This window comes from Triticum aestivum, chromosome 6D, assembly GCF_018294505.1.
Source record: "Triticum aestivum cultivar Chinese Spring chromosome 6D, IWGSC CS RefSeq v2.1, whole genome shotgun sequence".
In the NCBI taxonomy this organism is placed as follows: Eukaryota; Viridiplantae; Streptophyta; class Magnoliopsida; order Poales; family Poaceae; genus Triticum; species Triticum aestivum.
Genome location: NC_057811.1, coordinates 482,229,736 through 482,236,525, shown reverse-complemented (window position 1 = coordinate 482,236,525; position 6,790 = coordinate 482,229,736).

Below are 6,790 nucleotides of genomic sequence, written 5' to 3'. Positions count from 1 at the left end.
ATGATCGGCAAGCCATTGAGATAAATGGATCTTTAAGAAGAAGACGGACATGGACGGTAATGTTACCGTCTATGAAGCTCGACTTGTGGCAAAGAGTATTTTCACAAGTTCAAGGAGTTGACTACGATGAGTTTTTCTCATCCGTAGCGATGCTTAGGTCCGTCGGAATCATGTTAGCATTAGCTACATTTATGAAATCTGGCAGATGGATGTCAAAACGAGTTTCCTTACCAGTTTTCGTAAGGAAAGGTTGTATGTGATACAATCAGAAAGGTTTTGTCGATCCTAAGGATGCTAAAAGGTATGCTAGCTCCAGCGATCCTTCCATGGATTAGAGCAAGCATCTCGGAGTCAGAATATATGCTTTGATGGGGTGATCAAAGTTTTTGGGTTTATACAAAGTTTGTTAGAAACTTGTATTTACAATAAAGTGAGTGGGAGCGCTACAACATTTCTGATAAGTATATGTGAATGACATATTGTTGATCCGAAATGATGTAAAATTTCTGGAAAGCATGAGGGGTTGTTTGAAAGGAGTTTTTCAAAGGAAGACCTGGATAAAGCTGCTTACATATTGGGCATCAAGATCCATAGAGATAGATCAAGACGCCTGATGATACTTTCAAAAGACAGCACACCTTGACATGATTTTGAAAGAGTTCAAAATAGATCAGCAAAGAAGGAGTTCTTGGCTGTGTTACAAGGTGTGAGTATTGAGTGAGACTCAAGACCTGACCACAGCGGAAGATAGAGAAAGGACGAAGGTCGTCCCCTATGCTTTAGACATAGGCTCTATAGTATGCTATGCTGTGTACCGCACATGTAGTGTGCCTTGCCATGAGTTGGTCAAGAGGGTACAATGGTGATCCGGGAAAGGATCTCATGACAGCGGTCGAACTTATCCTTAGTACCTAGTGGATTAAGGAATTTTCTCGATTATGGAGGTGGAAAGGAGTTCGTCGTAAATGGTTACGTCGATGCGAACTTTGACACTAATCCGGATGACTCTGAGTAGCAAACCGGATTCGTATAGTAGAGCAATTATTTGAAATGGCTCCAAATAGCACGTGGTAGCATCCACAAGATGACATAGATATTCGTAAAGCACACGGTTCTGAAAGGTTCAGACCCGTTGACTAATAACCTCTCTCACAAGCATAACATGACCAAACCAGAACACATTGAGTGATAATCACATAGTAATGTGAACTAGATTGTTGACTCTAGTAAACTCTTTAGATGTTGGTCACATGGTGATGTGACCAGTGAGTGTTAATCACATGGTGATGTGAACTAGATTATTGACTCTAGTGCAAGTGGGAGACTGTTGGAAATATGCCCTAGAGGCAATAATAAATGGTTATTATTATATTTCTTTATTCATGGTAATTGTCCATTATTCATGCTATAATTGTATTGTCCGGAAATCGTAATACATGTGTGAATACATAGACAACACCATGTCCCTAGTGAGCCTCTAGTTGACTAGCTCGTTGATCAATAGATGGTTACGGTTTCCTGACCATGGACATTGGATGTCGTTGATAACGGGATCACATCATTAGGAGAATGATGTGATGGACAAGACCCAATCCTAAGCATAGCATAAAAGATCGTGTAGTTTCGTTTGCTAGAGCTTTTCCAATGTCAAGTATCTTTTCCTTAGACCATGAGATCGTGCAACTCCCGGATACCGTAGGAGTGCTTTGGGTGTGCCAAACGTCACAACGTAACTGGGTGACTATAAAGGTGCATTACGGGTATCTCTGAAAGTGTCTGTTGGGTTGGCACGGATCGAGACTGGGATTTGTCACTCCGTGTGACGGAGAGGTATCTCTGGGCCCACTCGGTAATGCATCATCATAATGAGCTCAATGTGACTAAGGCGTTAGTCACGGGATCATGCATTGCGGTACGAGTAAAGAGACTTGCCGGTAACGAGATTGAACAATGTATTGGGATACCGACGATCGAATCTCGGGCAAGTAACATACCGATTGACAAAGGGAATTGCATACGGATTGATTGAATCCTCGACACCGTGGTTCATCCGATGATATCATCGTGGAACATGTGGGAGCCAACATGGGTATCCAGATCCCGCTGTTGGTTATTGACCGGAGAGGCGTCTCGGTCATGTCTGCATGTCTCCCGAACCCGTAGGGTCTACACACTTAAGGTCCGGTGACGCTAGGGTTGTAGAGATATATGTATGCGGAAACCCGAAAATTGTTCGGAGTCCCGGATGAGATCCCGGACATCACGAGAGGTTCCGGAATGGTCCGGAGGTAAAGATTTATATATGGGAAGTCTTATTTTGGTCGCCGGAAAAGTTTCGCACTTTATCGGTATTGTACCGGGAGTGCCGAAAGGGGTCCGGGGGTCCACCAAGGGGGTCCACCAGCCCCGGGGGGGCACATGGGCTGTAAGGGGTGCGCCTTGGCCTATATGGGCCAAGGGAACCAGCCCCAAGAGGCCCATGCGCAAGAGATAAGAAAAAAGGGAGAGTCCTAAAAGGGGAAGGCACCTCCGAGGTGCCTTGGGGGGGAAGGACTCCCCCCTGGCCGCACCCTTCCTTGGAGGAAGGGGCAAGGCTGCGCCCCCCCCTCTTCCTTGGCCCTATATATAGTGGGGGGAAGGGAGGGCAGCAACATCTAAGCCTTGGGCGCCTCCCTCCTCCCCTGCAACACCTCTCTCTCTCTCAGAAGCTTGCAAAGCCCTGCCGGAGAGCCGCTACATCCACCACCACGCCGTCGTGCTGTTGGATCTCCATCAACCTCTCCTTCCCCCTTGCTGGATCAAGAAGGAGGAGACGTCGCTGCACCGTACGTGTGTTGAACGCGGAGGTGCCGTCCGTTCGGCACTCGGTCATCGGTGATTTGGATCACGGCGAGTACGACTCCGTCATCCACGTTCATTGGAACGCTTCCGCTCGCGATCTACAAGGGTATGTAGATCCACTCCTTTCCCCTCGTTGCTAGTAGACTCCATAGATGCATCTTGGTGAGCGTAGGAAAATTTTAAATTATGCTACGATTCCCAACAATCAGTCCATCTGTCTACGAGCAGATCTTGTTCGGCTTGAAGCTGCTGCTGTTTCTTATTCAAGCTCCTTGCAGTGGCTATGAGCTGAAGCTTAAAGCGCTCCTGCTCCACAGGGTCCTCCGGCACGATGAAGTCTTCGTTGCCGAGGCTTGTCTCTTCCTCGGAGGGTGGATGGTAACTATCGTCCTCCGAGTTATCTTCTGTGGCCTGTTCATCAGGGTTGTCTTGCCTGTTGTCATGTTCCTCCTGTTCAGATGCCGCACCGACGGGGTCTTCATTGTTTTCGGCGTCACCCGGAGTGCTATTATCTCCGGTACCAGTGTTGCCATCCTTTGAGCAACGAGGCTTAGAAAGGCGTTTAGGGCGCCGACGCTTGAACTGCGTCTCAGAGGGTTTGTTCATATTCGGCTCTTCTTTGTCGTCGCCAGATCCTTTGGGTGTATCAACCATGTACACGTCGTACGAGGAGGTGGCCGTCCAACGTCCGGTGAATGGCGGGTCTTGGCCTTGCTCATTGTCGGCATCGTCGTCCATACCTGTGATGTCTTCGGAGCCGTAGTCAAGCACGTCGGTTAAGTCGTCGACGGTGGCTATGAAGTGGGTGGCGGGTGGGAAGCAAAATTCCTCGTCGTCCGCCTCTAGCTCAAACCGAATATAGTTCGGCTGTGAGTCTTCCTCCAGGGTCGAGTTCTTCAAAGAATTTAGTACGTCACCCAAAGGCGAATGCTGGAAGATGTCTGCGGCGCTAAATTCGAAAATCGACAACCGATCCAGCTCGGTGTCCGCAGGTGTATCCGGTCCGGAACGTGTAGCCGGAGACGAGTCCAGGGTTCCGTTGACGCAAGCATTGCAGGATGTCGAGTCCGTGTGCGGCTCCAACGCCGCGGACTTTATGGCCTCGGAGGGCGCGATCTGCTTCGGCTCCAAGGCCGTTATAGCAACAGGATCCATCTCCTAGATATGATCTGATGACAGATTTAAGTCAAGTTCATCGGAGAGAGGGGGGGTGATCGCCGCGGTCTCAAATCCATCGAAGATCAAGTCTCCGCGGATATCTGTGACGTAATTCAAGCTTCCGAATCTGACCTGATGGCCAGGGGCATAGCTATCGACCTGCTCCAGGCGGCCAAGCGAGTTGGTCCGCAGTACGAAGCCGCCGAACACAAAGATTTGTCCGGGGAAAAAGATTTCTCCCTGAACGACGCCATTGCCGGTGATTGGAGGGGCCATCGAGCCTTACTTCGACGGCACAGTGGAACTCTCAATGAAAGCACCAATGTCGGTGTCAAAACCGGCGGATCTCGGGTAGGGGGTCCCGAACTGTGCGTCTAGGACTGATGGTAACAGGAGACGGGGGACACAATGTTTACCCAGGTTCGGGCCCTCTCTATGGAGGTAATACCCTACTTCCTGCTTGATTGATCTTGATGAATATGAGTGTTACAAGAGTTGATCTACCACGAAATCGTAATGGCTAAACCCTAGAAGTCTAGCCTATGAGTATATGGTCATGAATCTGTCCTATCCGGACTATGCTCTCCGGTTTATATAGACACCGGAGAGATCTAGGGTTACATGAGGTCGGTTACATAGGAGGAAATCTTCATAATAGATCGCCTAGCTTGCCTTCCACGCCAAGTAGAGTCCAATCCGGACACGGGCATAGTCTTCGGTCTTCATGTCTTCACAGCCCATCAGTCCGGCCCATGGATAACAGGCCGGACGCCCGAGGACCCCTTAGTCCAGGACTCCCTCAATGACCCTGCATCGAATAAGGTGATCTCTCGACCTCTCCCTTACCATGGTTGCATCAAATAGTCGGGTCTCGTCTGCTTGCCGCTCGCTCCAGGCAATAATCCTTAGTTTGTTGTTTGTGACAGGCTCTATACGGATGACACCGATGGTGATCCTGGAGCACGGTTGGAGGTTTGACGACGGCGGATCTAGCACTCTCCCACTACATCTACAGCGGAAACCGACGGATCTAGATCCTGCTCAGTGCGGCGACAATCTTGGTGGCTGACGTGCCACATGGACAAGAGCCCCCGCTGTTCATCAGGTCTCGACTCCTTACCAGGCATGGTTTTGGCCTAGATCTGGGGATGTTCAAGATCTACATCCTCTTGCGGCAAGCGTCACGGCGGCACAGGAGGTTGGCGACGATCGATGGTCTGGGTTTGTGTAGAGACCACTAATAAGGACTTAAACATAATAATCTTTTCTTCGAGGTCCTTTCAGCAAAGTTTATAGGACACCCTGTTTTTTCTGGAAGATTCCTCATCTGTTTCCTTTTCTTTTTTCCTTTTTTTTTGAGTTGAATTCCTCATCTGTTTCTAATCGTACTCCGTTTATTTTTCCAATTTTATTGCGCGGTTTCTGTATAAAAAAGAAGGCAGTGTAGTTTCTCTTCCCCCACTTCTTCCACGCCGCCGACTTGATCAGAATCCAAATCGGTTAATCGAAACCCCTCCTCCTCCTCCTCCGCTCGTCGGCGACGAAGGCATCGATCCCGCCAGGCCCGCGCTTCCGGGCAGAGCACGCGCGCGACCCCGCCTCGAACCAGATCCAGGCATGGAGGCGTCCCGGTTCGGCTTCCAGACGGCGCCGGCGTTCAAGTTCGACCCGACGGACGCGGACCTCGTCGCCCACTACCTCCTCCCGCGCGCGCTCGGCGTCCCCGACCCGCCCTTCGCCCACGCCATCATCGACGACGACCCGGCCGGCCTCCCGCCGGCCGACCTGTTCGCGAAGCACGGCCACGGCGGCAGCCACCACGCCTTCTTCCTGCACACCGCCGCCGACGCGCCGGAGAGCCGCGAGCGCGCCGTCAAGGGCGGCGCCGGCGGCCGGTGGCGCGGCCAGAAGGCCTCGGTCGAGTCCGTCACCCTGGTGCACCCCGACGGCGGCGAGCTGGACATAAAGTACAGGCGCTCTGAGCTCACCTATGAACGCGACGCGGGAGAGGGGGAGAAGAAGGGGGAGGATGGCGCTGGCGCCGCCGCGGACGCCACCGGCTGGGTCATGCACGAGTACCAGATCGTGTCGCCGCCGCTCCAGGCGACAGTACTCAGCGGCATCAGCAATGTCAGGGAGGACCGGCAGCCGGCTGCCGCTCAAAACTGAAATCTTTGGTGAGATTTGAGGACTAGCAGCATTGTAACTACTGTAGGTAGGAACTGCATAGGATATCTATGGCACTTGAATACTTTTGTTTTAGGGGAGGCACTTGAATTACTTGATCTTGGTATTTATGTGAAACACACTCATGATGCTTACTACTGCGAAATAATCTGTGAGTTCCACACGTCGTGCGTGCACATTGTAAAACTATTTAGAGACCAAGTAACAAAATATGAAAACAGAACAGCACAATGTTCTTGAATCTCAGGGCAAAAGTTGAAGATAATATGTGCCTTTCATTGGGGATGAAGCGACTTTGGTACTCAAATCTTTGTTGAGATTTCAGTGCTGAATCATGAGTTCCCTCGTCTTGCTGGTGAACCACTCGTGCCGCATGATGAGTCACACCATAATGGACTACTCAGTCTGCTCTTGAACATGTTAATAGACAGGACAGGCCATCAAGTATCACCTGTGCTTGATGTGAGGGGGGCAGGGAAAGGCTTGCTTGTAGCTCTGCTTGTGCGACTTAACCAAGTCTCAATCAAGTGACATATAACATATAAAAATGAAAAGGCTAAATATAAAGTTTTGCACGAATCTCCAGCCAAGATCTCACGGATAT